Source organism: Vidua macroura, chromosome Z (assembly GCF_024509145.1).
Source record: "Vidua macroura isolate BioBank_ID:100142 chromosome Z, ASM2450914v1, whole genome shotgun sequence".
In the NCBI taxonomy this organism is placed as follows: Eukaryota; Metazoa; Chordata; class Aves; order Passeriformes; family Viduidae; genus Vidua; species Vidua macroura.
The window spans coordinates 63,533,590-63,544,348 of record NC_071611.1 but is presented as its reverse complement, the minus strand read 5'-3'; positions in this window follow the sequence as shown (position 1 = coordinate 63,544,348).

Sequence of the window (10,759 nt, the reverse complement as noted above, 5' to 3'; positions counted from 1 at the left end):
AGAGTAAAGTTTTGATTAATAAAAAAAAACCCAAAGCAACACAACATACTAAAAAAAAATCAAAAAAAACCCAAGACAAATGTCTTACAGGTAGAAGAAATTACAGCTGGAGTAAGCTAATACAGCATCTTACCAGGTATGCAAACCTACGTCCTCCCCCTTTTCTTCAGTGTTTGCACCATTACAGACTTACTTGAATTTAAGATTTTTTCCAATGGCAGGTACATTCAGGTGTGTAACAATAAGAAAAATAGGGGATTTAGGAACAGCAAATGGAAAGTTTTCAAACTCATGGTATCTTAGAACTGAATATTGAAGAATTCTGGCTTTCATACTTCTGATTGAATTAATGCGTGTGCCTTTCTATTGAAAATCAGCTGTGTTCCCATCAGAAATTTTACGCTGTTAGGGAATAGAAATTGGATTGATTTGAGGCTCTTTGAAACTAAATTAGTACATTTTCTGTTGGCTTCATCAGAGGAATGAAATGCTTGATCCCTGTTTTACAGAAGGAAAAAATGGGACATTTCTTGCATTGTCTTTAGTATAGTTACTAGATTCTTGATAATTTTCAAATTACTATGTTGTTTTTCTAAGACAAAGCCCATCTTACTGAATTCCACTCTTAGGCATCCCATCACCTGAAATGTAATTTACCTAAAACAGTTAAGATCACACTAAATATTTAAACTGAGTGGCTCATTTTCTAACAAAGTCTCCAGCTTTGAACACTGACTTCTTATTTCTGAAGACATGAATATGTTTCTTGTGTTTGAGTTTTATATCAAGGCCCAAAGATTGCTGAAAGAAAGTTAGCCCGACCTTGTGATCATTTCGTTTACATGCTACAAAGTCAGATGTTTGAGCATGCAGCACACATCAAAATTAAAAATTTGTTTGCAACCATTGCCACCTTCTAAAGAAACCCTTGAAACACCACGGAACAGAGTAATAAATAATGGGCCATCAATCATCTGCTTCATGAGACAGATAAAAGCTGAAGTTACTAGAAGTGTTTCAGGACAATATTAGTCAACTGTACTTTGATCTTATCAGGAGACAAAAACAAGCAGAAATTATTTTGAAGAACTTGGAACAGAAATCTTCATAAGAAATCAGTTTGATACAAAATCAATATCCTAATTTGCTAAATAAATGAAAAAGTAAGAGCTGGGTTGGTTTTGGTTGGTTGGGCTTTTTTTGAAACTATGCATTTAACCAACAGAAGCTAAAAATAAGACAATACTACAAAAGCATTCCAGAAAAAAAGTGATTTTACATCAGTAGTTCTGGAATAGAATGTGAACTGGTGGTAGTGTCTGCCTGTGGCAGAAAAAAACTACCAAGTGCCAATTTACCTGATACCTGTTGTTTCCTAGCTGAGAGTTGACGCTGAAGATGATGTGTCCCACCTGCGGCCTTTTCTAGAAAGCCACATCATTACTTAATCCTCCTACCAAGGTTAGTAGTCCTTTGAGCTCTGTAGAGGAGTCCATAGAACACGCAGAGAATTCTCCTGGAAGACATTCCTCTGTGACATTGCAAACCTATGAGCAATGCCACTGGGAAAAGTAGTGTGGTCCAGCTAATGTTCACCCTCACAGTTACAAAACCAGTTGCTTCCTGTGGTTGTGAGCAACTCCTGAAATCAGAGGCTGAAGGAATCTCTTGCAGAGATAATGGTAATTTAGGTGGGATTTTTAAAGTAAATGTGCAGTGGTACATAACTTGACAGGGTTACCAGCACTCAGCTGTTATGTGTGTCAAGTTTATGCAGCCAGGAAAGGGTCTGTAACTTGGACTGTTCCCTTGCGAGTTACTCCTTTCCCTGAAATTTTGAAGCATACACTAGAGTAACTGTCAGTTCTATTCTTTCTTTCTCTCTATCCAGAAATGGACTTCTCATTTTAAGGAAATTTAGTGAGATTTAATATAAAACAGGTAGGAAGACTCAAAGTGCCACAAGAAAATAGGACATTGGGAAGTTTGATATGGTCATACTTCTGATTTGAAATGTCAAGCAAGCCTGTGGAATCCAGTGAAGATACATGGGCAATGGAGGACCTCTCATGTTAAGCTCAGCACAAACCTGTATTTGTTTTCTTGATATACGTTGCTTAATAAAGTATATTTTTGCTCACAGCTTTACTGCAGTCACAACACCAATTAACTTTATGTCTACAGGGACATAGTGAAATTAATGACCATCTTCAGTCTGTTTTGACCATCTTCAAACATGGTAAAGAACACTCCTAGGGTGACAGTATGGTGTTTGTATCCCAAATCGTGTGTTCTGTTTATGCCTGATATTATGTTCTGTGCCTTCAGGACTGACTCTGAAAGTGAAGAATTGTTTTGTCTTGTTATCAGCCGGCTCACCTCCCCCCATGGTCTGTGTCTAGGAGAGGCTTGGCTGGCTTGGCTTGCTTGCTTTTGCTTTTGCTTTTGCTTTGCTTATTAGTTAGTTTAGCTAGGCAGTCCAATTTTTACCCTGGACTGTTTCTTTTTCCCTTCCCTTTCCCCTTCCTGAATATCATCTGAACCTGCTCTGGACCTGGACCTGGGAAACATCAAGAAACACTGAGAGTCTGCATTTTGTGACCTGCAGCAGCCATCCCCAGTGCCGGAGACTGATAGCTGGGCGACCACTCCCAGGAGAGACTTTCTGAATTTGTCATCTCTTCAGAATGGTGAAAGGGTTTTGTCATCTGGTGTTGGGTTTTTGTTTTTTTTTTTTGTATTGGGGAGTGTTTTTGCTTGTTAAATAAACAGGTTTTTTTCCATTTCTCTCTGAGGAAATCCTTCCCGAACCAGGTAGGGGAGGGGCCATGGGGGGTTTGCTTTCTGGGGGCTCCTTCCGGAGGTCTTCTCCCAAATTTTGCCCTAAACTAGGACACATGTTTAACATAAAATTAGAATCAAATGCTCACAATTTATATTCAATTTTAATGTGTCTTTCCTGTTCAGCAGACTTATACAGCACATGTAGTTTCATAGTGTTAGTAAATTACTCAGACTTTGTTAATTGAAAGCTCTAATTTTATCTTCTCATATAATTTACCTTTTGTGGTAAGAGATGGTACATTTCATATAATCTGAAATTCATTAAAAACTAGTATACATTCTTCTCAATCTATCAATTTTTCACTTCTCTTTTATACTTTTCCTGAAGATTCCTGTTTAAGACATTTTCCTAGAAAATTCCAGCTACATAGCTATGAGTTTGAAATGGAAGAAGAATGAAGAAATAAAAATTATGTCTGGCCTACATGCGCTTACACTGAAAGCAAAAGCAATAAACATTTTGTTGACCAAAACATTGTGTTAGAAGTAGATTAAGTAGTGGGCATTGTAATTAAGAGAAACTTAGATTGATTAGAGCCTGAGCTAGCATTTACTTTAGCTTTAACAACTCCCATCTAATCAGATAATGTGATTTCAATTCAAGTTACAATTCTATGAGTACTTTTCTAAAAAATAGTTTCCACATGGAGTTACAACAGTGAAGAGTCATGGCATAATACAATTTCAATCAAATTTCATTCTGCTAAAAGATTATAGAGTGCTCTCTAGTCAGACAAGAAAAATTCAAAAGTTCAGATCACTTCAGAGGCTTAACCACAACTAGTATTTTCTCATCTGTTGGACAATGTCAGAAGAAGAAGAACTTTCATAGGCTTCTTCCAGCTAGTGCTGAAAGTGTTTTAATTACTTCCAGTAGGTATGACAAGATTATTCAAACTAAATGACTTTGAAATGAAAAACTATTATTACACAGGAGAAAGTAGGTGGAAAGGGTCTGGTCGTGCTCATATTTAATTAAGAGTAATTTCCATTCAGTTTTAACTGAAGCCAGCCTACACCAGACACAGCTTCAGCAGTTTTCTAACCACTTAAAGATTCTGGTCTATTCATGTTGTTTTAGGGAAACTCCAGTTTAGTTGTATGTTTCTTTTTTATGGGCTGTTAGCTGTTAATTAGCTGAGCTCTAGCTTTGCACTTTTCCTGGTTACACCAGTTGCTGCAGCCTACAAGCTATTACTCTTTCCATTTCAGTCTTGTACTCAGAAAGTTTAAAAGACAGTTCATGTTCTTGTGCTAGGGTTAGCTTTCCATTTGTTCAAACTGGATGGTTGTCTGAAGTGCACTATAGCCATATCCTTACTGCATTTTAAAAGTATCTTGAAATTTAAAGAAAAGGGAAAAAATAAATTAAAAACGTAAGCCTAGAGCATAGAAACTCGTGTCAGATGCAAAAAGGTGAGAGTGCAATATGGAATCTCTCTGGAAATGCAATAGAAAGGCCCTCTATTTAAGTACCTACACACAAATATAACAGCATTAGTTTTGTGTAAATCCATACAGACAGCCTGAAATTTTTCTTACCTGATTGTGTAACTAAAGTATGCACAAATCTATGTTGGCTTTCTTCAATTTAGTTTAATTTTGTTTCTAAAATTACCATTTGTCTGAAGTTACTCTATGATTTCCAGGATGCATTTGCTTTGGCCTTAAGTTAAAAGAAATAATTCCAGTCTCATGTGAATAAAGTAAAAAATATATTTTCATATATCTGATTTTTACATAACTTCAACTTAATGCTTGGATACATGAGTTGAAAAAAATTCTGCTTTGTACTTCATGTATTAAGACACAGGTTGAAAAATTCTGCTTCTTACTAACTAAGAGCTGTGAGCATTACTAATGTAATACTTCCTGCTTCCCTGTGTGAGAAGAGAGTTTGATCCAAACTCTTCTATGATAATATATTACTGATTTTTGTTCCTAAATGTCTGAGCTTTATTATTTAATCAATAATTTTCTTTTTATTTTAAGTAAAGTTATGTAAACTAACGATGTCTTTCATGCTGTGCTCTGAAAATTAATTACACATCTGACTTATCTATCCAAATGCATCCCTTCCATTACCTTTTGAAGTGGACTTTGCTAATGAGCTAAGTGGTTTCCCATTTGGATTTAAAGAGCAAAGTTGAATTCTTTTACTTTTCATATTAAGTCCGCAGACCTCACGACATTCTCTATGCAATGCTGTTTTCTGTGTTGACCAGCCTCTGATCACTGTGCTGTACAAACAAACTCACTGTCTGTGCATGATGTCTACAGACAGGCTTTGCAAAGTGCAGCTGCAGTCAAGGACACTGAAGCCAAAGAGCAGTGCCCAGTCTCTCGATGTCTGGTTAGGAGTGACATAACCTTCTTAATGTAAAAATATGTACATACCAGACAGCAAAGCCTGATTTGTAGAGCAATGTTCTGGCAACACTGCAATGGAGGGAAGGCGAGGACAGGGTGGGTGTCTTGCCAATAAACTAAGAATTTACGAGGATACTGTCACCGCCCCATTTTGTACCCATGTCTCGTTTGTGGAAACAAGGTTGGCTGAGCAAGTCCAGGACTTGATTGAAGAGAGTCATCAGAAACTAAAAAAGGAACTTAAGGAAGAAGTCTACCATATTTCACCAGAACCAACAAGAGTCTGCCATTAGGAGCTGGCGTTCCCTAGCTAAGGAGAGAGGATACACTCCACGAGGTAACCTCTGTTTTTTTCTTCAGGAGTATGGAGAAGACACGAGGAAGTGGGATGGAAAATCCACCTCCTCCTTAGCAGCCCGAGTACGTGAACTAAAAAGAGGAACACGTAACACAAAAAGCTCATCTAGAGTCAATGCTGCTCCAGTCTCTCACACACAGAATTCCAGACAATATAGGAATGATGATATGACTGATCCTCTTGTAGGAATCTCAAGAACCTATTTACAAGAAGAGGTAAACGTGTACCATGACCAGGAATAGAGGGACCCTGCCTCTAGCCAGGTAGAGGACAGGGATAATCGGATCTATTGGACTGTGTGGATTCGATGGCCTGGCACGTCTGAACCACAAAAATATAAGCTTTGGTTGACACCAAATGTGCCCAATGTACCCTGATGCCATCAAGATATGTAGGAGCAGAATCCATTTCTGTTTCTGGGGTAACAGGAGGATCCCAGCAGCTGACTGTATTGGAGGCTGAAGGAATGGGTGACAGAAACAGCCCATCGTGACTGGCCGAGAGGCCCCATGCATTCTTGGCATAGACTATCTCAGAAACAGATATTTCAAAGACCCAAAAGGACATCGCTGGGCTTTCAGGATAGCTGCTGTAGAGACAGAAGACATCAGAAAACTGAATACCTTTACCTGGTCTCTCAGACAACCTCTGCTGTGGGACTGCTGAGAGTTGAAGAACAATAGGTACCAATTGCCACAGCAACAGTACACCGTCAGCAATATCGTACCAGCAGAGACTCTGTGATCCCCATCCATGAGATGATTCGTAAACTCGAGAGCCAAGGGGTGGTCAGGAAGGCTCGTTCACCTTTCAACAGCCCTATATAGCCAGTGCACAAGTCCAGTGGGGATTGGAGACTGACGGTGGATTACCGTGGCCTGAATGAGGTCATGCCACCACTGAGCGCTGCCATGCCAGACATGTTGGAACTTCAGTACGAGCTGGAGTCCAAGGCAGCAAAGTGGTACGCGACTACTGATATTGCCAACACCTTCTTCTCCATTCCTTTGGCAGCAGAATGCAGACCTCAGTTTGCCTTCACCTGGAAGGGAGTGCAGTACACCTGGAACCAACTGCCCCAGGGGTGGAAGCACAGTCCCACCATCTGCCATGGACTGATCCAGACTGCACTGGAAAAGAGCGAGGCTCCCGAACATTTACAGTATATTGATGACATCATTGTGTGGGGGAGCACAGCAGGGGAAGTCTTCAAAAAAGGAGAGAAGATTATCCAAATTCTGTTGAAAGCTGGTTTTGCCATTAAGCGAAGCAAGGTTAAGGGACCAGCTCAAGAAATTCAGTTTCTAGGAGTCAAGTGGCAAGATGGACGTCGTCAGATCCCGACAGAAGTAATCAACAAGATCACCGCTATGTCTCCACCTACCAACAAGAAGGAGACACAAGCTTTTCTAGGTGCCATAGGCTTTTGGAGAATGCACATTCCTGAGTACAGCCAGATTGTGAGCCCTCTTTACCTGGTCATCCAAAAGAAGAAGCATTTCCACTGGGGCCCTGAGCAGCAACAAGCTTTCACCCAGATCAAGCAGGAAATCGCTCATGCGGTAGCCCTTGGCCCAGTCAGGACAGGACCAGAGGTAAAGAATGTGCTCTACTCTGCAGCCGGGAACAATGGTTTATCCTGGAGCCTTTGGCAGAAGGTGCCTGGGGAGACTCGGGGTTGACCACTGGGATTCTGGAGCCGGTGCTACAAAGGCTCTGAAGCAAACTACACTCCCACAGAGAAGGACATCTTAACTGCCTATGAAGGAGTTCAAGCTGCCTCAAAAATAATTGGCACCAAAATGCAGCTGCTTCTGGCACCCCAGCTACCAGTGCTGGGGTGGATGCTTAAAGGAAAGGTTCCTTCCACACATCATGCCACAGACACCACATGGAGTAAATTGCCCTCATCACCCAGCGCGCCCGTATTGGAAATCCGAATCACCCTGGGATTCTGGAAATTATAACAAACTGGCCTGAAGGGGAGACTTTTGGATTATCTTCTGAACAAGAGGAGCAAGTGCCACATGCCGATGAGGCCCCACCATATAATGAGCTACCGGAAACTGAAAGACAATATGTCCTTTTCACTGATGGTTCCTGCCGAATCATAGGCACTAGTTGGAAATGGAAAGCTGCAGTGTGGAGCCCCACACGACAAGTGGCACAAGCTACTGAGGGACAAGGTGGATCGAGTCAGCTTGCAGAGCTTAAAGCTGTCCAGCTGGCTTTAGATATTGCTGAGCGAGAGAAGTGGCCGAGGCTCTATCTCTACACCGACTCATGGATGGTAGCTAATGCTCTGTGGGGATGGCTGAGTCGCTGGAAAAAGGCCAACTGGAAGTGCAGAGTGAAACCCATCTGGGCCGCTGAGATCTGGCAGGACATTGCCACCCGAGTAGAGAAGCTGACCGTGAAGATCCGACACATGGATGCACATGTACCCAAGAGTCGGGCTACAGAAGAGCATCATAACAATAAGCAGGTGGACCGAGCTGCCAAGGTGAAAATATCACAAGTAGACCTAGATTGGCAGTATAAGGGAGAATTATTCCTAGCTCGTTGGGCCCATGATGCCTCTGGTCATCAGGGGAGAGACGCAACATACCGATGGGCCTGTGACCAAGGGGTGGACCTTACTATGGACAACATCTCACAGGTCATACACGACTGCGAGACCTGTGCTGCAATCAAAAAGGCCAAGCGGATGAAGCCTCTGTGGTACGGTGGGCGATGGCTAAAATACAGGTATGGGGAAGCCTGGCAGATTGACTACATCACGCTTCCCCAAACCCGCCAAGGCAAGCGCTATGTACTGACCATGGTAGAAGCCACCACTGGATGGCTGGAGACCTACCCTGTGCCTCACGCTACTGCCCAGAACATCATCTTGGGCCTGGAAAAGCAAGTCCTGTGGAGACATGGCACCCCTGAGAGAACTGAGTCAGACAATGGAACCTACTTCAAGAACGGCCTATCAACACCTGGGCCAGAGAACATGGCATTGAGTGGATATATCATATCCCCTATCATGCACCAGCTGCTGGGAAAGTTGAATGATGCAATGGACTACTTAAGACCACCCTGAAGGCACTGGGTGGGGTACCTTCAGGAACTGGGAATTAAACTTAGCAAAAGCTACCTGGATGGTCAACACCCGAGGGTCCATCAATCGAGCTGGTCCTGCCCAGTCTGAACCCTTGCACACAGTGGATGGAGATAAAGTCCCTGTGGTACATATGAAAGGTATTTTAGGAAAGACTGTTTGGATTAATCCCACCTCAGGCAAAGACAAACTCATCCGTGGGATTGTTTTTGCTCGAGGACCCGGTTACACTTGATGGGTAATGCAGAAAGATGGGGAAACCCGTTGTGTACCACAGGGAATCCTAGTCTTAAGTGAAAACTATGTGTAAGGTTTCATCATGATGCAGATGGAAATAGAGTAAGAGGTGGATAATGTCCGAGACTGAAAAGCAGGATATTTTCTGTTACCATCTGTGTAGCAGTTGTCATCTGGACAGTTTTCCTTATCTCCTGTTAATGGGCCCATCAATGTCTTGCCACATGACTCAGAGGTAACTCCCTCCAGGAGCCAGTTCTGTTTAACAGGTGATCAAGGACCCACCTCATGACTCAGAATGACATCAGCCCATTGTGAGATGCTCTGCCCAGGGGGGAGGAGCTAAGCATTCCCACCTAGATATATTCTGGGATTTTTGGGCAGAGAGGCAGCCTTCCCACAGGTTTCCAAGAGGACACAGTTGGGGTTTCTGCTGGATGACTACACCTTTTCTGCAGGACCACTGCTCCAACAGAAATAACATCTGCCACTCCAAGAGGACTGCAGCCACTCCAATTTGGACTGCTACCAACACGCTGGCCAAAGGGGTGTCAGGTTGTATTCTGACTTTGTCAGTGGTTTTCCTTTTGTATTATTGCATGTATTTTGTTTATTTTCCCTTTTCCCAATAAATTGTATTTCTGACTTGGAGTCTCTCACTGGTTTTGCTTTCAAACCAGAACAGCTACTCAAGGAAAAATTATAATATGAATATTATAATTCATTGATTTTAGAAGCCATGTTGAAATATTGTCCAAGTCCTTAATGTGAAAGACTATAAACATTCATAATGATGAGTATTTAAAGCTTGAACATAATCCTGACCACCAGAAAATTCCAGGGAGATAAAAGTAAACTAGTGTGTCAATACATAGGAAGTGAAAGCAGCACAGCTGCAGCAGGGCTGCAGAAATTTGATACGATAGAATTTTCCAGTAAGGGCCTAGATGACTCATTAAATTAATGGTGCTATTTGTGAAGAAGACCCATTTTCAGAACCAGCATATCTATTTTCATACTGTATACAACTTAATGTTGCATGATATTCAAATATAATTACACTGTAAGGTATGTCTTGCATCTCAAAAAAGGTCTGTTTTGGCAAACCTTTTAAATCCTAACAACTGTGTAAAAAACAGCTTTATTGGAATTTATAATTGCTGTTGACCAGATCAGTAGCTGTAATAGCAAACTTGTGAAATAGTAAATGATGATGCCATTTCTTATTAACAAAGATTATTAAGTCTATTTTAGGAAATGAAGTGTATTTTAGGAAAGCAGGGTGCAAAGTTATGGACCTAGGGAGGAGGAGCAAAGAGAACATCATAAGAGAACAGTGAATGGAGATTTTGCTCAGGCTCCCTTATATAAATTTCATCCTCTGTTCTTTTCCCAGTTCTTTCCAGTCCTTGCTGTGTTTGAAGGATAAGTCAGTCATCCTGTGTCTTTCAGCACACAGCAACTGAGGGGGATAAATTTATTGTGGATTTGGAGGTTTTGTGGTTTTTTTTGGTTTGGGGGAGAGGTTATGTGCAAGTGTGGATGAGATATTGTTCTGTTTTCACTAAATTATTGATATGTAGCAGAAAAAAAAAGAGAGTATATAATATCACTGCAAAGCCAGCCCTATGAGCTCACTTTATACAATCTTTCTCCACAAATGCTAGAGCACCTGTTGCAATCCAACCAGTCAGATTTTGTGACAGCATTTGGCTGATCTGCTGTGATAGAATTCAGAAATGAAATGAGAAAAGGGTCTGATTAAAAAAAAAAAAAAAAGAAAAAACACCCCAAAACTTTCTGATCCCCTTTTACTGGTATTTAAGTCTGTTGTATTTTATATA